The sequence below is a fragment of the Rattus norvegicus genome, chromosome 2, assembly GCF_021556685.1.
Source record: "Rattus norvegicus strain SHRSP/BbbUtx chromosome 2, alternate assembly SHRSP_T2T, whole genome shotgun sequence".
NCBI lineage: Eukaryota > Metazoa > Chordata > Mammalia > Rodentia > Muridae > Rattus > Rattus norvegicus.
This window is the reverse complement of record NC_141535.1, coordinates 34895335-34921550: the sequence shown is the minus strand read 5'-3', so window position 1 is coordinate 34921550 and position 26216 is coordinate 34895335. Positions and strand designations below refer to the sequence as shown.

At 42.0% G+C, this 26216-nt stretch overlaps 1 long non-coding RNA gene across 1 annotated transcript in view; it reads left to right on the top strand.

Moving 5' to 3' along the window:
• Positions 1–427: 427 nt before the first annotated feature.
• The window catches only part of LOC147996032 (uncharacterized), a 44756-nt gene continuing 18967 nt past the window's right edge, over positions 428–26216 (top strand). Inside the window, exons 1-2 of the long non-coding RNA XR_015677720.1 lie at positions 428–547; positions 10602–10777. This is a non-coding gene — a long non-coding RNA (uncharacterized LOC147996032). The remainder of the gene's footprint in view (positions 548–10601; positions 10778–26216) is intronic.

Genomic DNA, 26216 nt, shown 5'->3' with positions numbered 1-26216 from the left:
GAGCATCAAATTTAAATGTGGCCTCATCTGTAGTATTTCACATATGTAACCTATGAGTAATAAGATGTTCTTAACATATGAAGTTAATGTGTAACAGAAAAAATAGACAATTTAAACTAAGTTTATTTCAACAGAAACCAAATTTGACATAGGAAACAGCAGTGAGAAATAAAAACCTGATATGGGAGCCCTTTGAAAGGGTCACTGGTATCCTGCCTATCTATCATATATTACACTTTGATTCATAACAGTAGCAAAATTACAGGCATGAAGTAGCAACAGAAATAATTTTATGGTTGGGGTCACCACAACATGAACTTCATTAAAAGGTCTCTGCATTTCGAAGGTTGAGATGGCTTCTTTAGAGCCTGGAGTGCACACGGTGAGAAAGGCGGTCTGGGCACTGGCAGCCGTGCGTCCTTTCACTGCTGTCTGCTCTTGACTGTGGATGGAGTATGAGTAGTTCTCTCAAGCTCCCCCGTTCTGTGACTTCCTTACCATGAGGAACTGAAACCTGGGACCGTGATCCGAATAAACCCTCCTCCCTGTAAGTGGCTTTTATCTGAGTTTGTTTTTTTTTTTTTAAATCACAGTAGCAAGAAAAAACTAACAGGGAGGGATTAGTGGCAAAGACTGTATGGCGGCCACCTTTCCAGGGTCTCGGGTGGGAGGAGGCAGCAGTGAGGTGCTTGGCTAGCAGCTGAATTTGACTAAACTGTGGCCTCTTTTATTCAACTCGCCTTAGGCCTGTTTGGTACGTAGATCTTCTCCTAACCACCAAAGTGAAACTAATAAATAAGTAAGTAAGTAAGAAAGAAAGAAGGAAAGAAAGAGAGAAAGAAAGAAAGAAAGAAAGAAAGAAAGAAAGAAAGAAAGAAAGAAGGGAAGGAAGGAAGAAGGAAAGAAAGAAAGAGAAGCACAAAGGATGTAGCGAGGTAATAAAAGGGGCAGTTTTTGCTGGACTTGGAATAGAGTCCCACTTCAGAAACCGTGTAAATGGCACACTGCGGCATCCTCCAGAACAAAACATAGCCCTGATCCAGTGAACCTCTGTCAGGAAGTCAAGCTGTCCGCCTCTCGATTCTTCTAAAACACAGGAACTCGTGAGCTGAGAAAACACAGAATTGCCTGGATTGGCTAGGCAGCCCTCTAGCTTGTGGATAAACCACAATAGGACATAATATTCTTTCTTGCTAAGCTCCTGTATAATTCTGGTTTGAATATGTCCATACTTGTGGTTTCTATTTCTGCCCTAGTTTTGTTTCCTAAATTTCAAAAATTTAGTGATTCTCTCTCTCTCTCTCTCTCTCTCTCTCTCTCTCTCTCTCTGTCGTGAAAATTAAGAATTGCAGAAATAGAAGCCTCAGACATCTGATCAGTTAGCCAGGGCCTTTTAAGGAAAACATGATAAAATTTTATGTGTAGGCTTGTCAGTATAGTCATGCAAGAGACCAGACTGACCCTAGGGATGAAAAGAAGAATGCTTATAGCAGGAGTTGTGGAAAGAAAGTACACTGATTGACAGGAGGCACTAAGTTCCATCTAGATGACAAGTGCCCTCCTCTGTGCTGTGAGCGATCCTTCCAGCAAGCCCACTGTAGGCTAGGAAAGTGTTGGCAGGCCTGGTGGTGCAGGGCTCTGGTTCTAGCTACTTAGGAAAACTGAAGAAGGAAAACTAAAAGTTCCAAGGCAGCCTGGGTTGCATAACAAGTTCAAAGCAAGCCTGGACAAACTAGGGAGACCCTGTCTTAAAATAAAAAATAAAGAAAGAAGGCTGGGAAATAAGTCAAAAGTAGGACAATTGCCTAGCATATATGAAGCCATAAGTTCATATGGAGCCAGAGGTTCAACTCCCCATACTCCCCAACACACATTCACAGGCACACACACACACACACACACACACACACACACACACACACACACATACACGCATGTACACACATACACATATGCATGCACACTTGCAAACACACTGACAATAGACACACATGCACACATGCATACACATATGCACACATATACACAGACAACTCTTTGTTTAAGATACAGCTACTATCCAACAGGGACAGAATTTGAACCTAGATACTTGGGCCACCAATGTCATGGTTTTAACCACTGTGCTTCACTGCTGGAACCTTATTTACTTTCCCACCACAACCTAAACTTCCCAATGTCTTTTGTTGTTCTTTTCTCTGTGCTTTCTTTTCCCTCTCTGCCTCACTGTACATTTATTCCCACAAAAAAAGAACTGCTTGCTGTGCATGGTCTGTCATTGACATTTTCTGCTCTTCATTTGTTTAGCAGTCTGAGGATACTTCGTTTGGTTAATACTTGAAAAAAAGGAATCAGGCTTGCTTACTTAAAACACACACAGCAAATAAACATTTCGACATTCGTGTATCTATTCAAAGAATAATCTTCAGTGAGTTGGAGAAGAGGAACAATAGTCAAAACCAAATCCCTGTCTTCTGCTCTTACTTTCTGGGCTGGAACAAGCCAAATCTTGCCTCTCCTGGTCTAGACACTTGAGTCTAGACAACACAGGCTGTCCGTGTCAATGCTACAGCCAGGACCCTGTCTATAACCTGCCTACCCATCTCCTAGGCTACTTGAGGCCATTGCTACTTCCTCGTAACCTTCAAGACAAGAGGGCCATCTCTGAACACTTGCAGATCACTGTGGTACAGACTCCAACTTCATTGTTCCTGCTTTGATTTCACTTTGCAGATTCTAATTTGAGTTTCCCGTCAGACCAAACGCAGATCTTGTAGCTTTCAATTCAGCGTGTTCTATTCCTACAAGGAGGAGGTCAACAGTTACCTAGGTGAGGCTGCTTTTCATTCACCGAAGTATCTGTTTCTCAGAAGTGAGAATGTAGTGTAAGACATTGGCTTGGTTTGGCTATCAAAACCTGGCTGGTGGTTAGCAACATCTAATTTAAATGTATGAAAATGACTATATGAATGCTGCTCATCTCCTATCTCCCACTCTGAAGTCACTCACTCGTATCCAATTTGCTCAAGAATCCTTTCCCATGTATGTTGTGTTACGAAATAGAATCTTAGACTAAGGACACATGAGTGACACAGCTTCTATTTTTTTTTTTTTTTAGTTTTTGAACTTATAAATACATCATTCTCCTGCTTTCCTCCCTCCAATACCTTCTATCTATCCCCCTCCTCTCTCCCAAATTCATGACCTCTTTTCCTTTAATGTTATTGCTTAGAGACGTGTGTGTGTGTGTGTGTGTGTGTGTGTGTGAGAGAGAGAGAGAGAGAGAGAGAGAGAGAGATGTATGTACATACACACATATAATCTTAACCACATAAATGCAAATATTCAGCCTATCAATGTTACCTGTGTGCATATGATAGCAGGACTGCCCCCTTTGCATTAAATAACCAATTGGAGGGGAGTTCTTTCCTAGGGCAAGTAGAGAAGGCTAAGAGCAAGTGATCCGGCTTCTTTATACTTTAAGATGTCCTTAGACGAGATATTCAACAGACAGATCCATCCAGGTTGTTGCCAGCTGCTGAAGCTTAGGGACGGTGCATGGAAATGAATGTATTGTTGTCTAAATCTTTGTGATTGGAAATTTCAGTGACTTCTCTTTTTACATATGCCTACTACAGATTACTCATGTTAGTAAGATAATGGTGATATTAAAGAACTGGGAAGTACCTAAATTCTAGCCAGATATTCCTGATATAATTGTGGGAGAAGATATTTGTATCATTGTCACGTGTTTGGGTACTGGCTTAAAATCAGTTTATTTGGGAAGCGCGTGAAAGCATTCTAGTCCAAGGCTAAATAAATGGCTTCCTTGGAAATAATATTTATGCTTAGTCTTCCTGTGGAGGAGACTCTGTCTTCCCACAGTGTGCTCTTACAGCCTCAGTCACCCGTGCAATCTAGATTATAACGCTGCAATTTCCTAGGAACTGGGATAAGAAATGGTACTTGTGTAAAGTTAACTGGAAACTTCAGACATGCCATATGTGGAGGTGTGTTTAGACAAAAATTCTTCTTCCTCTTAAGAGAAAAAGCAAAATGTTGGCTTTATAATTTTTGAAAGATCAGAATTGTCAAAAAAAGCTAAGTCTTGTCTCTTTATGCAATTGGACTTTTCTACTATGAAATCGGGTTAATTAAATAAAGGCATGGAGATATCCTTAGTCATAAGTAGTCATTGACTACTGTGTGCATTGAACATTGTTAATGTCATAATTTGCACAGGGAAGAGAAACACACCAAACTAGAATTATTGTTTATAACTTTTAGAAGTTAAAGATTCAAGTGAATGCATTGGTTAGGATCTGTGAAGTAAATATGCACCCCATGCACCCCATGATACTGCTTGACACATTTCTGAGCTTTCCAATATCTCCATTTCCTGCTGGATTTAATGGGCAGAGGTCATTCTGCTTAGACTTGAAATGTTTCAGTGTTGGAATGCAAAGACTGCTCTCATTCACTTGGTAGCCTTTTCCCAGAATGCTGAAGAACTGGTTCCCATATGTATGGCATCAACAGCACCAGGCTTCTGCTTGAAACGTGGTGACTTCTGTCCTGTTTAAGAAAAAAAGAAAGTGCAACTTGTGTTTGCCAGCTCAGTAATGTGGTAGTGGTGAGAGTGCTAAAGATGCCCCTGAAGTCTATCATAGCTGTGTGCGTGTCAGCTTCTTAAACACGACAACAGTAGTGTCCAAGATGAGAAGGTACCTGCAAATCGATTGTGTGGGTGGTAGGAATTGGGCTATTATCTAACCCTGAAACCAAGACCTAGGTCCTAATGGAAGGTAAAACATGTTGTGGTCACGGTCATCAAACAGACAAACACCAAAACAAAACTACATAATACTTAATGCAATGCCCCCAACTAACCAGTAAGCCCCACCTGCTCTGGAGCCAAAGAACTTCCTGGAATGCTGAGAGCTGTAGTTCTTGGGAAATAGCAAAGCCTTATGTTAAAGTATAGGGGTGGAGTGGAGTGCTACAGGTTTGTCCTTACATGCCCTTGCAACACTTGGCTCAAGGACATTCCAACTGGGAAATTTGGGGGAATGGTCCTGACCAAAGTCCCTCCCTTGTTCAGTGTTCAATATTTAATAAATCTTGCTTTGAATTTAGCCCAAAATGGTAGAGTTGGTTTTTCTAGAGAATCTTGGGATTAACACTAACTTTCAGCAGAATACACAGTTAGCAAAGTGTTAGCCTACACATCCATTAGGACGAAAAGGTTGTTTTTGAACACAGAACACATCTCATTTGGTTTGAATTGGCTTGGTGTGGTTTTCCTCCAGAAGAGGTTAAAAGCTGTACAAATATTAAAGCGATCTGGTTTCTCACTGAGTGGACCAGGCCCAATTAATTTTGGTCAGTATGATCCTAACAAGCTAGACTGTTGCAGATGGAACATTCCGAGTTCTGCTGACCCACTTCAAATGAAAGGATACGAAATTGAGGCCCATGCGTGACTGGATGGGCCTAATTAGAATTGTTTGTTTTAATATTTTCACTGTATGTCTCCACATCAGGCATATGCCTGGCTGTTCTCGGTCAACTGGTCTGAGGCTAAAATATGTTAGCGTACATCACTCAACTGTTAGTTGCTGGAGGAGGGCAAGCTTTGATCACAAATCCCTTTGGCCACTCACTCTATGTTACCAGATCAAGAATGTGGGTATTTATTTAATTTGGCATGAATTGGGAAATTAAATTGACACATCACCAAACACAAGTCCTCCCTCCAGAAGATGTGGCTCAGGCAAGGATCTGAGTGCCGTCCCAGAGGAACAATTTCTATGGCACATAAAGTTTTTATGATACATAAACTCTACATTTATTTTTAAATTTTTTCAAGGCTGTCAGTGAAAGGGTGGCTGGCATATAGCAAACTGCAGATTGTAAAAAATCTTTCCACAATGAGGCAACTGCATTTTCCGTGGTGACTGTGGTCCAGGTTCTCACAGCCGTGTTCTTACCGCACTGGACGATGGCCAGGCACCTTGGAGGTCAGACAAATAGAGCTAGCAAAGGAAACCCTAGATGATGGCCCTGTCACAGTGTCCTTTCCCATACCCCTCCCAGTTACCAAGCCACTAGCTTCCTTGCCACAGGACCAAGGCAATGTCCTTCTCTCCTGCCCAAGTTTCCACACCATGGCTAACATTCCTCATTGTTCTTGGCCCAGAGACTGGCCCTTGCTCCCAGAGCTTTGGAATCCATCTAGAAATGAGGCTCTTCTAAACCCAACTTCCTGTGCAGACTTCAAACATACACAGGGACCAGAAACAGCTCTCATGGACTGAGAAAACAACACAAAATACACAAACCTGAGCCTCAAGCCTGCCAACAACACACTAATAAATCTTCCCTTGTTGCCCTGGGTGGAAGAAACACTTCTGAGATCACTTCTGCTCTACTTGGGGGATAAAAAAAACTCTCCAAGCCCCAAAAATGTAGCCTAGATTCTTTGTCGACAGTCTACAGTGAGTTCCAAATGGCTTGTGAAATAAAAGATTACTTTTTGAAGATCAAAGAAAGATTGTCCTTTATTTTTCTTTTTTTTTTTTAATTAACTTGAGTATTTCTTATATACATTTCGAGTGTTATTCCCTTTCCTGGTTTCCAGGCAAACTTCCCCCTAATCCCTCCCCCTCCCCTTCTATATGGGTGTTCCCCTCCCCATCCTCCCCCCATTGCCGCCCTCCCCCCAACAATCTAGTTCACTGGGGGTTCAGTCTTAGCAGGACCCAGGGCTTCCCCTTCCACTGGTGCTCTTACTAGGCTATTCATTGCTACCTATGAGGTCAGAGTCCAGGGTCAGTCCATGTATAGTCTTTAGGTAGTGGCTTAGTCCCTGGAAGCTCTGGTTGCTTGGCATTGTTGTACATATGGGGTCTCGAGCCCCTTCAAGCTCTTCCAGTTCTTTCTCTGATTCCTTCAACGGGGGTCCTATTCTCAGTTCAGTGGTTTGCTGCTGGCATTCGCCTCTGTATTTGCTGAATTCTGGCTGTGTCTCTCAGGAGCGATCTACATCTGGCTCCTGTCGGCCTGCACTTCTTTGCTTCATCCATCTTGTCTAATTGGATGGCTGTATATGTATGGGCCATATGTGGGGCGGGCTCTGAATGGGTGGTCCTTCTGTCTCTGTTTTAATCTTTGCCTCTCTCTTCCCTGCCAAGGGTATTCTTGTTCCCCTTTTAAAGAAGGAGTGAAGCATTCACATTTTGATCATCCATCTTGAGTTTCATTTGAGTTCTAGGCATCTAGGGTAATTCAAGCATTTGGGCTAATAGCCACTTATCAATGAGTGCATACCATGTGTGTTTTTCTGTGATTGGGTTACCTCACTCAGGATGATATTTTCCAGTTCTGACCATTTGCCTACGAATTTCATAAAGTCATTGTTTTTGACAGCTGAGTAATATTCCATTGTGTAGATGTACCACATTTTCTGTATCCATTCCTCTGTTGAAGGGCATCTGGGTTCTTTCCAGCTTCTGGCTATTATAAATAAGGCTGCGATGAACATAGTGGAGCACGTGTCTTTTTTATATGTTGGGGCATCTTTTGGGTATATGCCCAAGAGAGGTATAGCTGGATCCTCAGGCAGTTCAATGTCCAAATTTCTGAGGAACCTCCAAACTGATTTCCAGAACGGTTGTACCAGTCTGCAATCCCACCAACAATGGAGGAGTGTGCCTCTTTCTCCTCATCCTCGCCAGCATCTGCTGTCACCTGAGTTTTTGATCTTAGCCATTCTCACTGGTGTGCTGTCAAGCTGCTGACATATGCTCTTTCCTGTTTCTTTCTGTAGGCACTCAGCGCTATGAGTTTTCCTCTTAGCACAGCTTTCATTGTGCCCCATAAGTTTGGGTATGTTGTACCTTCATTTTCATTAAATTCTAAAAAGTCTTTAATTTCTTTATTTCTTCCTTGACCAGGTTATCATTGAGTAGAGCATTGTTCAGTTTCTACGTATATGTGGGCATTCTTCCCTTATTGTTATTGAAGACCAGTTTTAGGCTGTGGTGTGGTGGTCCAATAGCACGCATGGGATTATTTCTATCTTTCTGTACCTGTTGAGGCCCGTTTTTTGACCAATTATATGTCAATTTTGGAGAAAGTACCATGAGGAGCTGAGAAGAAGGTATATCCTTTTGCTTTAGGACAGAATGCTCTATAAATAACTGTTAAGTCCATTTGGCTCATGACTTCTTTTAGTCTGTCTACGTCTCTGTTTAATTTCTGTTTCCATGATCTGTCCATTGATGAGAGTGGGGTGTTGAAATCTCCCACTATTATTGTGTGAGGTGCAATGTGTGTTTTGAGCTTTAGTAAGGTTTCTTTTACGTATGTAGGTGCCCTTGTATTTGGGGCATAGATATTTAGGATTGAGAGTTCCTCTTGGTGGATTTTTCCTTTGATGAATATGAAGTGTCCTTCCTTATCTTTTTTGATGACTTTTAGTTGAAAATTGATTTTATTTGATATTAGAATGGCTACTCCAGCTTGCTTCTTCTGACCATTTGCTTGGAAAGTTGTTTTCCAGCCTTTCACTCTGAGGTAGTGTCTGTCTTTGTCTCTGAGGTGTGTTTCCTGTAGGCAGCAGAATACAGGGTCCGCGTTGAGTATCCAGTTTGTTAATCTATGTCTTTTTATTGGGGAGTTGAGGCCATTGATGTTGAGAGATATTAAGGAATAGTGATTATTGCTTCCTGTTATATTCATATTTGGATGTGATGTTATGTTTGTGTGCTTTTCTTCTCATTGTTTTGTTGCCAAGACGATTAGTTTCTTGCTTCTTCTAGGGTATAGCTTGCCTCCTTATGTTGGGCTTTACCATTTATTATCCTTTGTAGTGCTGGATTTGTAGGAAGATAATGTATAAATTTGGTTTTGTCATGGAATATCTTGGTTTCTCCATCTATGTTAATTGAGAGTTTTGCAGGATACAGTAACCTGGGCTGGCATTTGTGTTCTCTTAGGGTCTGTATGACATCTGTCCAGGATCTTCAGGCTTTTATAGTTTCTGGCGAAAAGTCTGGTGTAATTCTGATAGGTCTGCCTTTATATGTTACTTGACCTTTTTCCCTTATGCTTTTAATATTCTTTCTTTAGTTTGTGCATTTGGTGTTTTGACTATTATATGACGGGAGGTGTTTCTTTTCTGGTCCAATCTATTTGGGGTTCTGTAGGCTTCTTGTATGCCTATGGGTATCTCTTTTTTTAGGTTAGGGAAGTTTTCTTCTATGATTTTGTTGAAGACATTTACTGGTCCTTTGAGCTGGGAGTCTTCACTCTCTTCTATACCTATTTTCCTTAGGTTTGATCTTCTCATTGAGTCCTGGATTTCCTGTATGTTTTGGACCAGTAGCTTTTTCCGCTTTACATTATCTTTGACAGTTGAGTCAATGATTTCTATGGAATCTTCTGCTACTGAGATTCTCTCTTCCATCTCTTGTATTCTGTTGGTGAAGCTCGTATCTACAGCTCCTTGTCTCTTCTTTTGGTTTTCTATATCCAGGGTTATTTCCATGTGTTCTTTCTTGATTGCTTCTATTTCCATTTTTAATTCCTTCAACTGTTTGATTGAGTTTTCCTGGAATTCTTTCAGGGATTTTTGTGACTCCTCTCTATGGGCTTCTACTTGTTTATTTATGATTTCCTGGAATTCTTTCAGGGATTTTTGGGATTCCTCTCTGTAGGCTTCTACCTGTTCTCTAAGGGAGTTCTTCACGTCTTTCTTGAAGTCCTCCAGCATCATGATCAAATATGATTTTGAAACAAATATGATCTTGCTTTTCTGGTGTGTTTGGATATTCCCTGTTTGCTTTGGTGGGAGAATTGGGCTCTGATGGTGCCATGTAGTCTTGGTTTCTGTTGCTTGGGTTCCTGCGCTTGCCTCTCGCCATCAGATTATCTCTAGTGTTACTTTGTTCTGCTGTTTCTGACAGTGGCTAGACTGTCCTATAAGCCTGTGTGTCAGGAGTGCTGTAGACCTGTTTTCCTGTTTACTTTCAGCCAGTTATGGGGACAGAGTGTTCTGCTTTCGGGCGTGTAGTTTTTCCTATCTACAGGTCTTTAGCTGTTCCTGTGGGCCTGTGTCTGGTGTTCGCCAGGCAGTTCACTTGCATCAGACAAGTTGGTCTTACCTGTGGTCCCGAGGCTCTAGTTCGCTCGCGGGGTGCTGCCTACGAGCTCTCCATGGCGGCAGCAACCAGGAAGATCTGCGCCGGTGTTTCCGGGAGCCTCCGTGCACCAGGGTTCCAGATGGCGTTTGGTGTTTCCCTCTGGCGTCAGAGATGTGTGCAGAGTGCCGTCTCTTCTGGTTTCCCAGGCGTGTCTGCCTCTCTGAAGGTTTAGCTCTCCCTCCCACAAGATTTGGGTCCCTTTTTTTTTCTTTTAGGCATTCAATTTTATCTCTCCCCAAACATTGTTCTTTGCAAAATATAGCATTCTTAAAAAGAAAATGGATCTAGTCACACAAGCATAGCACCCGTCCTCTTTGCATAACAAAAGGAATCTGTAGAGTAGAAGTCCCTTCTTAGCAAAGACTTTTCAACAATTGCAATTAAGTTTTCTGTTCACAGGATAGAAAGTCTTCCTTGAAGAAGTGAGATTTGAATTTATGGATTCGAACCTGACAGCTACCTCCATGAATCTTTTTAAGATATAAGTATGAATGTGGCCAAAACTGCAGCCATTTGTACCAGAACGTCAGCCAGATGGAAGAAGGGATGGTTGTGGATGCAGCCACCTATTCAAGGTAAGTGCTTCAGTGACCACCACAGGGCTGCATCCACTCATTTGTCTTGCAACCCCCACACTCCCCCCTCCCAACCCCACCCCTGCAGTGACTTCAAGATGCATGGTGGCAGTTCTGCTCCTTAGCTCTAGTCTACAATATTCAAACAATAGTTTTCATTTGACTCCGGGATATCTGTGGCTTCCATTGGGGGGGGGCTGGGGGGTGGGAGTGGGGACTGGAATGGAAGTCAGTGAAAGTGTTTTTCTGCTTTTCCCATCCCCGGGATCAGTAGGTCCTCTTAGTTATTGGGGAAGGAGTGCTCTAACAAAACTGGAAAAGTACGCAAACATTCAGTCCATTCTGAACCTGTCTTCTGGCTATTAGAATGTACTTTCTCTTTTCCTAGAACCGAACTTTGCGTTTATTCTATGGCAAAAAATAAACATGGTTTCTATTTATGGACCCAGGGCAGAAAAACCATTAGAATCCAAGTACTCTCAGGCAAACTAAGACAGTCTCAGCAGGACCTCAACAGGACACAGAGCAGTCAACACTCTGAGTCACACTTTCCATCAATAAAAGTTCTTAAAACTCCATCGGCTAGTAATTGGACAAGAGGTCACACGGCTGCAGGCAACAGGAAGAGCTCAGCCTCTAAGGATAACTGAAAGAAAATGTGAGTGCACATTTTGATCAAACCTCTGCGTGTGTAAGCACGGTAGAATGGCCCAGGATCCCATGGTCGCGTGGTCACATGGTCAGCAACCTGTCCCTTGAGGGACATACAGAGCCAGCCAGTAAGGTCTTACTCAACATCAGAGACCTGTGAAACTTAGTGCACTTTAGAGGGAACTGATACAAAGTCTGTGAGTTCTTCTACCTAGAAGAATAAAAGCCATGCCAATAATAAACACTCATCGTTTGGAAATAGAACTCTGCTTACTTACTTTACTCCCACTTTCTCCCTCTTCCTCCCTACCTGACACCTCCGTATATGTACATATGTAATCTAAGTAGCTCTGGAAAGTGGTATGGTTATAAAACACAAGCAGTTGAAATGATAAAACAATAACCTCCCTAGATGGCTAAGTAAGATATAAAATGTAGGGAACGTTTTATTTTGCTGTATCATAGAAGCGCTCATCAGATGAAAAACTAGGATCTTGTATAATATTTTAAGAAGAACTTTGGTGGGGCTGGAGAGATGGCTCAGTGCTTAAGAGCACTGACTATTCTTCCAGAGGTCCTGAGTTCAAATCCCAGCACCCACATGGTGGCTCACAACCATCTGTAATGAGATCTGGTGCCCTTTTCTGGTGTGTCTGAAGACAGCTACACTGTACTTATATAATAAATAAATCTATTTAAAAATAAATTTTAAAAAAAAGAACAACTTTGGTTAACCAAGATTCCAGCTCTCAATTATAAATCTCCAGTGATAAGATGTCTCCACACTCCAGTGTGAAACTGTCAGTCACCTCAGTCACACTCAGTCAGTGGCCTTGCTAAGACTGCTTTCCAGTCCACATCACAAAAGCCCAAGTCATTGTCATTGTTAGAAGTTATTAGGAAGATGAATGAGACAATACTGTGGTCTGAGAAGTGCTAAGCAAATGCAGTTACTGGCTCATTGTTCAACGGAGCATGACATTAACTGAGCACCACCATCTACTTTCCACTGGGTCCACCTCATCTCCCTAAGGTGGAGGCAGGAAACACCTCCCCTTCTCAGAATCCCCTCTTCCCTAACCTCACTCAAATCACTGATAGCCTGGTAGATATTTCACATGAACCCATCACACGAAAGATCAGCAAAATGCACATTACGAGCCTTGCTTTCTTTTACCTAAGGTTTTTTTCCCCCTAAAGGACAGTAAAATAAAAACAAGTGGCTTTTCAGGCAATATACCTACTTAGTAAGGAGGAATGCTAGCCCCCGGATTACCAATAAGAGCAGACAATAGAAACTTACACACATCCATGAGTTCTATGCTACTCCATGTTACCCAGAACAGAAGCCAAGTGGTACCAATGCCAATATTGTATCCTTCATGATAGCACCAACACATGTAGGGTAACTGACCCCTTGATTCCCAACTAGGTGTTGAGTCCAACAAAAGCATGGCACCTTCAGGATATTCCATGATTACCATGACTCTGGTCATAGCAGGGAGTTCCTTTAAAACCAACTTTCCCAAAATATACAAAGAACTATTAACACCCAATGATAAAAAACAAACAGACCTGTTTAAATATAGGCAAATATTAGACTATTCAATTAAAACTCCATTTGAAAGAATCACCTATTCTTGTCTGGATCCTGAGTGTCCGTGAAATATATTTCCATATATTCATTTGCTAAGAGTATTGTTGTACTTGAAAGGTACAAGTATGAATGGTTTCCCCTAGCTGTGGCAGTACTAGGAGGTACTGAAACCTTTAATAGTGGGGACTAACGGGAAAAGTTACCATTAGGGAGGGTGTGGCTTGAAGGGGACGTTAGCATTGCAACCCTTCCTGTCCTCTTCGCTCTGTCTTTGCCCTCTGACTCCTCCGAGGTAAACAGCTCTTCCACTGTGCACATCCACCATGATGGACTGTGATGACAAAGACCCAAGGCATATAGGGCCAAGCAATCCTGACTGAAACCTCCCTGCATCAACCTTCCCTCCTGTTAGATTGACTATTTCAAATATCTTTGTTACAGCAACAGCAAACGAACACATTAATAATACAGATAGCAAATGAATATGTGAAAAACTACCCAGTATCAGTCAGAATTAAAGAAATACAAATTAAAACAATAACCAAGAGTCTCTATCCATCTACTAGAATAGCCATAATTCAATACATTGACCCATCCAAGGCTGGTGAGTATGGGAAGTAACAGGAGCTCTCTTTCATCACTGGTGAGAAAATGGTACAGTCACTATAGAAGAGACTGGCATTTCCTTATAAACCCAAACATTTCCTTACCATATAAAGCAGACATGCTCCTTGATATTTACTCAAATAAATTAGAAACTTATTTTCAAACAAACTCACTAGTGTTTAGAGTGGCTTAATCCAAAACTAGGAAGTAAGCAAGATATTTTCTATTAGGTATAGAGCAGTGGTTCCCAACCCATGGGTCGCAACCCCAAAGGGATGGAAAGACACTTTCACAAGGTTGCTTAAGACCTTTGGAAGACACAGAGATTTACCTTAAGATTTATAATAGCAGCAAAGGGATCAAATGACTCTATCATAGGGGTCATAAGACCATCTGCATATCAGATAATTAGAGTACAATTCATAACAGTAGCAAAATCACAGCTAAAAAGTAGCAATAAAAATAATTTCGTGGTTGGGGATCACCACGACATGAGGAAGTGTATTAAAGGGTTGCAGCATTAGGAAAATTGAAAACCACTGGTACAAATTGAACACATTCATGCAATGGAACATTATTCAAGTAACAAAAGAAATGAGCTATCAAGCCATACAAAACCTAGGGAAGCTTAGACACATCCTACTAAATGAACGAGTCCCACTGAAGGCTGTATACTGTGTTTCCAATTATGTCATTTGAGAAAAGGGAACTCTGCTGAGCCAGTTAAGTGCTCAGTAGATGCCAGGCTCCTGTGGCAAAGAGAAAGGGATCTCAGGGGAGTCATAGGTAATGAAACTCCTGTGTGTGTGTGTGTGTGTGTGTGTGTGTGTGTGTGTGTGTGTGTGTGTGTGTGTGTGTTACATAGTCCTCTGCATGTGTAATGCTATGCTGACAAATGGGTGATGCTGCATATTTATCAAAACCCACACAGGGTTGAGTGGCCCCGAGTACGAATCTGGGAGCATGAATGCACCATTAAAAAATGGTGTCAAGGGGCTGGGGATTTAGCTCAGTGGTAGAGCGCTTACCTAGGAAGCGCAAGGCCCTGGGTTCGGTCCCCAGCTCCGAAAAAAAGAACCAAAAAAAAAAAAATGGTGTCAATTAATAGTGAGAACAAGAGGCAGGAAAGAAAGCACACTTTCCGCCCACTTTTCTATAAGCCTACAATTGCTCTAAGAAGTGAAGCTTTTAACTCTTCATCTATTCAAACCTCTCCTGATGGGTGGGTTTCACTGAAGAGCAAGGGAGGCGGCTCCTCTCCGGATCTGGCTACATTCTCTGAACAGGAAATGCTACTGAAATGTCTTTGATAAAAAATTTGAACTGTGACAACTCTTTGCCTTGAATACTAAGCACAAAGGCGATGTGGAATCTGAACTCGTGCGGCTGCCTGCCAAGAGGGCCTCCTTCTTCAGAGCCTTGATCTCTTCTGAAATGAAATCCGCCAGAACTTCACAGACAAGGAAGCAAAATGGCTCCTCCCCACAGGCCCCTGAGGGCAATGACCTGTGCCCTTGAGCATAAACACAACTGGGGAAAACAGCAGAGGTGTACCTCTGGATTTTCTGGGAGGCTTGAACTTGTATGGGGTTCTAAGTACCTTCCCAGACAGCTAAAAAAGCCACCTATAGGGTATAGGCTAGTAAGTCAAGGGTGTATTGATTCATTTATGCTAATAAACTTTGAACTGTCATCAAATTAGGTATGTATTACTTGGACCTATGATGGGAGCTGGCAAAAGATTACTTTAGGTTTATGTGGTGTCACCTAGATAAGGAATAAATGAAGGAAGGAGGGAGGGAGAAAGGAAGATGGTACTGAAGGGCTTGGTGAATCATAGAGCACGGTGTTTACATACAGGCACCATGTCTTGAACGCTGAGCTTATACATATGTTGGAGAAGGAGTAAGTTCTGTGTTTCAGGGAGAGGAAGGCCTGTGGGGGAAAACAATGTTTCCCCACCTCCTCCCATACACACTCATATTCTTGCCCTTCTGTCTGTAGAAATCCCACAAGCTAGCATTTCTAACTTTTGACAGTGACCTCTGTAGAGAGCGAATTAAGAGCCACCTTCTTTCCTGCAACCTTTTTCTTGGAACTCATCTTTTTCACCAACATTTTGTTAGTACAAAGAATGGACTCCTTCGAAGTATCTAAGCTGTGTGGTTGTGGAGGTTGGACAGCTAAATAAAACCACAAATCAGAAGCAAATATGAACATCAAAACTGAAGTGCATGTAATTATCTTGGAAAATGGTTTCTTTAGTTTTAACAATACATATATAGAAACCGGGTTGTGAAAGGGCTCAGTTGCTTCCTTGGGGTCCCACGTGCTGAATCTAGGAATAAAGCTTCCCTTTTGTAGACTCCCTTTTATCTTTTCTATATACCAGCATCCTTCAATCTGAATGCAACTTTTGTCGTAACACCTTGTTTACGTTTTTTCTTAAACATCATATTTAATTAAAAAGTACCATTTACTAACTGATTAATTCATTCACTCTGGGAATGCACATGAAGGCATTGTCTGCTACAATCCTGCCAGCACGTACAGTGCAGAGGTTGGCAAGGCAAACATGAGTTAGAACTACCTAGAGCATGTCATCACTGGGGGGAAAAAACTAAAAGATGGATAAGAACATAAACTTCACTTCGAACTAGTTCTTGTGGAATTTAGGGTCAACCAGAGAGTTCAGGATTTAGAGTCAATCAGAGAGTACATGAAAGGAAGAAAGAAATGGAATTCAAGATCAGAAAAGAGAAGAGACACTGAAATTAATCAATTCACAAGAGTAGGCTTTTCCCTGTCCACAGAAATGAGTCACTGGGACATCTTACACAAAGACCCTGTGGACTGAGACGTGTGTTTGGGAGAAATCACTATAGGGAAGAAAGGATAGTGCCTGCCCATGGCAGGGGACATTGTGCTTTCTGTTAGTGGCTTCAGAGCTGGCTGATTTTACAGAGGAAGGTTTGGGGGCTCCTGTTCCAAACCTCTCTGAACCAAATGCTCATTCCCGCTGCCATTCCAGAAAAGAGGAGTCTTTGGGCCAAGTCATTTAAAATTCCTCAGCTACCAGCAAGACAGTGTACATCAGAATGCAGACCAAGTAGCCGCGCTTATTGAAAACCAGGGTCAACTCTCACATCTCTCCCGAGCCTGCAAGAAGCAAGATGCTTCCAAACTCTTCTCAGACTCATAGGGAGAATGGAGCCAGATGAATGCTAATTAGGAGGACCCGTTTTGATTTTCTACGGCAGAGGTTGGCAAACTTTCTGTAAATATTTTATGCTTTGAGGGCCACACAGTCTCATTGCGACCATTCAGTTCTGTTGCTATGGACAAAATGTAAATGAGTCAATGTGGCTGTGTTCCAATAAAACTCCAGTTACCAAACAGGCAATGGGCCAGATGTAACCGTCCAGGCAGAGTGGCCCCCACCTCCTGTCCAGTGGGAATCTGTGGTCTCCACAATTTTCACACAGAATATATTTGCTTTGCATTGGCCACTCACGCTCAAGACTCTACATGTTAAAGACAGCATTTCAGTACAGTGTCTTATCTTTAGTTTTCTGTTCCTTGCTTCCTTTTATGTGTGTGAAGTTGGCCATCATTCCTGAGAAAGTAAACGTTAAATTTGATTTCATATTAAGCATCCCTGAGTGCTGACAGATAATAGCAAATCAGAGTTTTGGAACAGAAAATGGGGTTAATGGTGTCCTCATCTGATCACTTCCTTGGCATGACCACCTAAAGCGAAAGGGACAAAGTGATTTGTCCACTGTCAAACAACCAATAGTAAAGGGTGATGCCCCCTCCCTTACCCCCATGCCAAGTTCTTTCTTCTATGCAACTACATTTTTCTTTCATTTATTTAAATTTAGGAAACAAACATAATCCTTGTTCAAGGCACCAAAAAAGCATATCCCCTCAGCAGGCCACTGCTGCTGGCAAACTGTCCAGTTGGAGGGTCATGGTGAAAGAGATGCCACTTGTCAGGCAGATGTACATGTGTGGGCCTGTCCCTCAGGTTCCTGTTGTGGCAGGATAGTAGCCAACACAGGAGGCACAGAGCTGCAATGCATGCTCTGGACCAGTCAGTCTTCTTTCCAGATTCACAAGAGCTAACGTGGCTATTACTTTATGAACTTATCTCTTGGGTTTGTGTAACCTATCTGTTATCTAGGGATCTGTGAAACTCACTGACATCTTTTAGATGGGGTACAAACCAAACACTAGAGAAGTTTTTAGAACAAGACTCTTCGTTTTGACACCATTGCCTTCCTTCTCCTTTTGCCTTCTTCCCAGGATTCCACATGGACAGCAAGGCCCAGGTGGGAACACAGAGGATTTTATACACGAGTGTGCATTTTTCTGTGAAGATAGAACATTTAGTCCTGTACTGAGCATTTCCATCGAATGGAAGTCATAAAAATAAACTACAGGATGCCCACCACCGAGTTACTCTACAATGGATGAACTGCATTCATTCTCTTAACTATGTCCTAGCTCTTACATCATGACTGGTTGGCGTCTCATATTAGAAGTATTCTGAAATCTTTTCCATCATCCCTTTTATCACAGGAAAGGATCGAAAACTCTTTGTTAATTTGCTATTGTTGTTTATCTCTGTCTCCCAATGTATCTTCTTTGTGCAACCTTTACTATAACTAATTCAGTCACCCAGCTAGTTTGCATTAGTATTCACTGACCCAGACAACTGAAGCAATTCAGAGTGGTGAGCTCTTTTCTGGTATGAGTTGGATGGACACCAATACATTCAAACTCAATAAGGTCCCTGGGTTTTCGTTTCTAATGTTGCTTGCAGCATGTCAGGCTTTGTGTGAATAATTACATTTAATCACCTGGGAACCTCCTTAAAAAGAATCACATACCCAGACCTATTTCACAGAGAGGTACACTGAGGCTTCGAAAGGTTAAACAAACCTTGGAATTTTGCAAAGCTAAGAAGTGAAGAACAGGTTTTCTAACCATTTATCAAACAGCATTGTGTGTGTGTGTATGTGTGTGTGTGTGTGTATGTGAGAGAGAGAGAGAGAGAGAGAGAGAGAGAGAGACTGAGAGAGAGAGGGAGGGGGGGGAAAGGGGGAGAGAGAGAGAGAGAGAGAGAGAGAGAGAGAGAGAGAGAGAGAGAGAGAGAGACCACATGCATATCTGGATCCTAAGGAGGTCTATAGTGGTGAGTTTATGCTACACCAATTTGCGCTCCCGGAGGATTACACTCACACACCTACCCAGGAGCTATCTTTGGACTCATGAATGAAACAAACACACACACACACACACACACACACACACACACACACACACACACACACGCATGCACACACGCACATATGCACTCACACACTCATTTATTTTTAAAATGCCTTGGCTACCTTGAAGTCTGGGAACTCCTAAAATTACCCTAGACCCAGTGAGAGAAGTAGCCAGTAGCCACTTATCTGAAGTCTCACATGGCTGATTGGTCTTTCTCCTGTCACTACTGCATCTCATCCTTCTTTCCTGAGTCATGGTGATTCTTTTCCTTCTGTTTAATTTCTATCTGGGTCCTAGCCTGAGCAACCCTAAGGGTCCTGTCCCATGCCCTGCCATTGGCTGTTGGCATCTTTATTGAGCAATCAAAAACCAACTGGAGACAAGGACTTTTAGTGTTTTGGACACACAAATTCCCAATTGATTCAAAGCATTAAAACCAACTCCAACAGTGGGGCTAGGAGATTGAATCAAATAACCTGCAACTAGAATTACAGATACTTGTGAGTCACAGTGTGAGTGCTGGTAAATGAACCCAAGTCCTCTGGAAACACCAAGTTCCAGAACTAAACCCAAGTACTCTTCACCACCAAGCCACCTCTCTAGACCTAGAGCTCATATCCTTAAAAATCCACTAACACCCATAAAACTTGTCAAAGGAGGACAGAGTAGCTCCACACTACAATGCAGATCAAACCATACTACTCTTCTTCTAAGAAAACCTTCATTAGTTTTTTGTATCCCCTGGACTTTATTCAAAATGTATTTTCAATAAAGTAGCATTGAAAGGCTATGCTCTCGCCTTCCAGATCGGACCTCATTTTCTCCCCCATTTTTCTCCTGGTTTGCACCCCATGAACCAAACAGGCCTCTAAGTCTGATGGACACTTTAACTCTTCCAGCTTTGCTCACATTGTGTTTCTGCCTGGAGATCTTTCTCCCAGTCTCTCTGGAGCATACACACTTATTAGTCAGTTTTCGTTTCATAGACATCTTCTTTTCAAGACTTATGTGCTATATACCATATGTAATATATTACATATGCTCATGTTTTGTTAGCTTCCTTGCAGATAAGAAAGGTACTGTGGCTCAGTTACAGAAGTTAACTTATGTAAATTGTCTTAGAACACAAAGCAAGAGATGGTAGAAAGAACCGGTGTACTGGGCATGTAGTACAGAGGTAGAGCACTTGTCTGCCATGAGCAAGGCTTTATCACCAGAGAGAGAGAGACAGAGACAGAGACAGAGACAGAGAGACAGAAGAGAGAGACAGAGACAGAGAGACAGAGACAGAGAGAGAGTGACAGAGAGAGAGACAGAGACAGACACAGAGAGAGAGACAGAGAGAGAGAGACAGAGAGACAGACAGACAGACAGACAGACAGACAGACAGACAGACAGACAGAGACAGAGGCAGAGACAGAGACAGAGGAGGGAAAGAAGAAAGAAGCAGTGGTACTCAGAACTAGAAACTAAGGGGTAGAGGCAAGAGCAAGGTACATTATCTCAAATAAACTTAACGAATCCAAGGACATATTCTGTATCAAATCAATTTCTTACACTGCTCCCATCTAAAGAGCTGCAGTACTTTTGCAAGTGAGGACAGTAGAACTTGAAATTTTTCCTCTCAGAAGCTAAATTGGAAACATTTGGAGAGGGAGAAATTCAGACCAAGCTTGACTGCAGGCAGCCCCAGAATCACTAATAGTCACACACAAATGGAAAAGCCAACAAAAGAGACTGCAGGTCTCAGATGGGCAGATGGCTCAGTCAATAAAATGCTTGATGGCAAGCATCAAGGATTTTAGTTGGGATTCCTAGCACCCAGGTAAAAGCTGGGCATGGTGGTATGTGCTTATAATCCCAGCTCGGGAAAGCAGAGCCACGCAGCTTCTGAGTGAGCTAGTCCAGCTGAATTGGTGAAATATAGACTCTGTCTTAATAGCTAACTTGGAGAGTGGTACAGCAAGACACTCAACTGCTTGGCTCCATGGTATTTGCAAGCACATATAAATACACACACACACAAAGAGAGAGAGAGAGAGAGAGAGAGAGAGAGAGAGAGAGAACAATAACTGCAGTTCTGAATCAACCCTCTCCCCTTCAACACATGAAAACTGAAAGCCTTCATAGTAAGCTAGAACAGAATGTATGTTCTTGCAGGTGGTGGCACACAAATTTAATCCGAGCACTTGGAAGACAGAGGCAGGCAAATCTCTGAGTTTGAGGCTAGCCTGATCTACAGTGCTAATTCCAGAACAGCCACAGCCACAAAAAGAAACTCTTGTCATGTAGAATTAAAAAAAGAAAAAAAGAAAACATGTTTTTTTATGCATAAAAAGAAAACCATGGTTTCAACACGGTGAAGACCCCACCCATTCTCTCCAAGAGAAAATGCCTAATAATAAAAATATAAGAAGGACCAGTTCAATGTGCACTGTGGAAGACTATTCCATAGCTACTGGATTTAGAGCAATTTCCAAGAATTTTAAGAAGTCTGAAAAGAATTTGGGGGAGATGGGAATTTGGCAAGTCTACCTGGAAATATCCACCAGTGATCTGAAGAACAGCTTGTCAATGTACTGTGCAATTCAATATACTCCCACGTTATCTGAAAGATCCCCCTCTAGTCAGGGGTCCTACCAGAGGTGCGGAAGGAGATGCACCAAATTTGTAACAGCATCGTTTATTATGATTAAAAATCGAAATCACCTACATAGAAATAGTCAAGCATAAATCACTGTGGAATTCTCTATGGCAGTTAAAATGAACCAACTATAACATGGGCACTGGAGTGTCAGTTTGGATAAGCATCAAACTTAGAGAAATGTAAGGGAGAAGGCAAGCCACAGGCCTTATACATAGACTGATGTGATTTATATAATATCAAAAGATATGGGAGGCAATTTCCTAATGGAGACATCTGCAGATATTTAACTCACAGCAAGTACCTCCTCACTGCCAGGAGAAGATTCATCTAAGGGAGGAAATAGAAAAGCTATGTACGTTGGGGATTTAGCTCAGTGGTAGAGCGCTTGCCTAGGAAGCGCAAGGCCCTGGGTTCGGTCCCCAGCTCCGAAAAAAAAAGAACCAAAAAAAAAAAAAAAGAAAAAAAAAGAAAAGCTGTGTACATTGGTCCACATCTGTAATACCAGTGCTTGGGAGAGGGAAACAGGAGGACCAGAACTTTACGGTCATCCTGGACTACCTAGTAAGTATGAGGCCAGTCTGGGCTACATAAGACCCTGCCTCTCAGGAACAAAATAAAACCAAACAAAAAATCTGAAACAAATACTGAAAAGTATTAATTCTTGTTAATTGGGTATGAAATGATCCAAAGGCTTCTTTATTGTTACTTTAATATTTGCTGTGTTCAACAGACTTGAAAATTTCAAAGGAATGCAACTTTTTTAAGTGAAGCCATGCACCAATCCCTAAAGGGAATCATATTTAGATATGTGTCATAAGGGGCATAAAGTGCAGTCGTTGTATAATAAATGTGTCAGACGCACCCCAAAGTAACTGATAAGTAATACAGAATTACCATTGGGTTATCCATCTGACCACACAGCTTGTTGGTGAGCAAACAAAGGGTCAGATGATCCTATGGTCCTCCTCACAGTCACATGACAGAGGAAATATTTACTGCTTATGTTGACAGTACCTAGCATGTTGTTCTTTTCCCCTCGTGGTGACCTCCGAAGCAAAATGATCTTATTACTATTTATTTTGCAATATATGAAGCAAATAAAAACTAAGGAATGAGTACTGAAATCATCGTTCTTAGAATCCCGAAAATGAGAAAAGAAAGCATTCTTTTGCAGAAAGCATTTTCTTAACCAAATGGCAAACCCTAAATCATCTAAGCCTTTGAGAGCCTTGCTTGCTGACCTCAGAGATCCCCTGTGTTCTCTAATGAACTTAACTTCACATACAAATATGAAATGGCAAATGGCTTCATCCTCTGAGTCGAGAGGAACCATGGCAGCAGTAAAAGCAGAAGCCTGACACACTTAGCTGGTGCCATTGCCACTTCACTGTAGCTCACTGACTCTGGAAAGGGCAAGTACACAGGGAACTTCCTCAGTGGAAAAGCTGTACTAAGAGTCATATCAAGAGGTGAGGGAGGTTGTCACGGGCAACTTGGGCAGAGATGGAGAGGAAGGACAGAGGATCTATTTGACCTTAGGGACTATTTGACATTTATCTGCGAAGGCCAGTGAAACCATTGCTAAAACTCTGGGGATCCCCTGACATTGAACCACGTTACCTTTCTTCGTGGAAGGAACCCACATTTCAATAGGTTCTCAAGATTTATAAGCTAATAATTCCGAAACATTATTTTACCTCACCTACAAAGTTCCTGGTGTTATTCATGAAGAGGGAACCATCCTTTCTAACAGACCTCTGCTAGCTACTTGTAGCAAGTAGTTAAGACTCTGTTAATTATAGAAGTTGGCTTTTAATTGTGCCAAGGAAAATAGCACTCTTTGGGACTACGGCGGAGCTTAATAACTGGGCTCAAGACACTGAACTCATTGCTTTTGCTATGCGTGGGCTGGTTTCCTCTCTCCAAATAATGGAATGTGTTCTCTCCATCAGAGGCAAAGGTCCGGGCCTGGTGGTACCAACCTCACAAGTATTGTCAGACCCAAAGGAAACACCATTCATTGCTCACTTTGCTCTCAAAACAGCCTTCTCCTTAATTTGTGTTTTCAAGTGTTTCCATGAGTTCCATGAGAGAATCAGTCTGGTAGCTGGGTCCCTTAGCTCCGCCTTTGCTGATCCTCACCACAGCAGATAATGAAGAACAGGACAGCGAGCTACATGAAAGGAAGTTAGCTAATCAGGACAAGAAGCATGGGCAAGCATTGTTCTTTTTACCTCCATCATCTCTGAAGGAATTCTCTACCCAGTTTACACTGATGAATGCTCACACCAGGTAGAGCATTCCACACACATAGCAGAGCCACACTGAATTAAGACATTCTAAAAGCTAGAGCCCGTTTACTTTACAAAAAAAAACATCCTGCTAATTGAGTCAGAGTCAGAGCTGAAGAAGATTCTTCAGTAGTTATCGTTTGCTGAGAAGGAATCGAAGAACAAACCATGATCCCATTAATATGCCCAAGAACAGGATCACATAAAAATATCCCTGTTTTAGTGGGAAATGTATAGACCCTAAGAAAGTGTAGAAAATGTTAACGATAACTAGAGATAATCTAAACAAATTTCGTCAGCTATTATATGCATCATCTATGGACTCTTACACATCACAGGGAGGAAATGTGACTCAAAGGATGCAGTCTGTTGTCACCGGCCACATCATGCTGGGTCACCTTTGCCATGGATATAATGATACTAACCCTTGCTTAGAAACCAACTTTGCATCGTGCATTCTTTATATGTTGTATTATGCCGGACTCAGTCTTACACTAAATATTTATCAACGTTATTTCACCCTTGGCCCTCTCATTGACAACATCTGCAAAAATAAAGTGAAGTGTCCATGTTCAAACCAGCACTTAAGTAAACAACCGTACAGTGGAGAGAGAAATTCTGTGGGTAGTTTGCACTTCAACACTCCTTAATTTCCCCTGCCATCTGTAGTGACAATGCTTGAAGAGCAGGGCACTGAAAGAAGCCCTGTTAATATAATTGCTACATGTAGTTACTGTGAAGGGGTGACCTTTCTCATATTGAGAATGCTTTGTGTGAGGTGTGTGTGTGTGTGTGTGTGTGTGTGTGTGTGTGTGTGTGTGTGTGTGTGTATCTGCTAAGTTCCTCTCCACTAAACTAATTAAAACAAAGTAAATTGTGTGTGTGTGTGTGTGTGTGTGTGTGTATCTGCTAAGTTCCTCTCCACTAAACTAATTAAAGCAAAGTAAATTGTGTGTGTGTGTGTGTGTGTGTGTGTGTGTGTGTGTGTGTGTGGCTTGTTTTTAATTTATATTTTATCTTAATACTTTCAGGTTATTTTTTTAAATTTTTCATACAAATGTTTTGATCATGTTCTTTCCAATCCCACAGGTCCTCCCAGAGCCTCCCCATCCCCCTACCCGACTTCATGGGTCTTTTTTTTCTCTCTCTCTCTTTCTCTCAAAAGGGAATAAAGAGCCTAAAAAACAAACCAGCAAAAAAAAAAAAATAGAGAAAATAAAGCAAAAACCTAAAAGACAAAAAACGCCCAACAATAACAAAAGGCACATAAGGAATGTGGAATATGCTTGGTGTTGGCCAGCTATTCCTGAGCAGGACACGGTTTGCCCAGTGTGGTTGATACAGCTAGTATCAAGACATCTGGAGAAACCTGATTTCCCCTCCCCCAGCAGGTATCAAATGCAAATAGCTTCTTGGTTAAGCATAGGACTTTGTGCCCACTTCTCCTTCTCCAAGATGGGATTTTCCACCCCACCCCCTGGCTTGTGCATGTCTTATGCAGGCTGTCACCATTCATAGCAACCCTGTTGTGTCTGATGTTCCCTTGGAGTCACTCACCCCTTCTGGCTGTTCAAATCTTTCAGGCTCAACTTCTGCATAGATTCCTGAGCCTTGAAGGGAAGGATTTGCTACAGAGATCCCATTTCAGGATGAGCTTTCCAAGGCCTCTCACTGTCTGCTTGTTGTCCAGTTGTGGGTCCCTGTGTTAATTACAATCTACGACAAGAAGCTTCTCTGATGAGGATTAGACAATATAGTGTTCTAGGGGTATAGCAATATGTCGTTCGCCGCCATTTTATGTCTATGCTCACCTAGCAGAATAGTAACAGGTTTTCTTTTAGGGCCTATGGCCTATCTAGCCTCAGGCTTTTGGACTTATTAATAGTGTCATGTGTGGGTTCTATCCCATGAAGAGAGCCTTAAATTCAATAAAAAAAACATAGGTGGTTATTCTTGTAACATTTGGACCACCATTGTTGCTTCATATATCTGATAGGTTGATCACTGTTACAGGTTTTGTAGATGGATGAGACTGATGTCTTTTCTCTTCTAGCACCTTCCAGCACTATGAATACTAGCTCTTAGGGAGGAAGGTTCTAGCTGGGTACCACCTCCATTTCTCCATGTTCAGTAACATATATTAGTGGTACCTACAGTAGCAGGGTCTTACCACCATATCGTGGAGGATAATAATAGCATTGGTGACTGTCGATCCTGTTTGTGGGGAATATGGGAGCCCTTTGGCCAATGACTCAACAAGATGTACCTATTCCTAGAGTACATGCTGTCTAGTTGGGGCATTGCCTCCTTCATTACATGGTAACTCCATTTGACTTCCTTTTATACATTTCAGCAAACTTCTAGTGT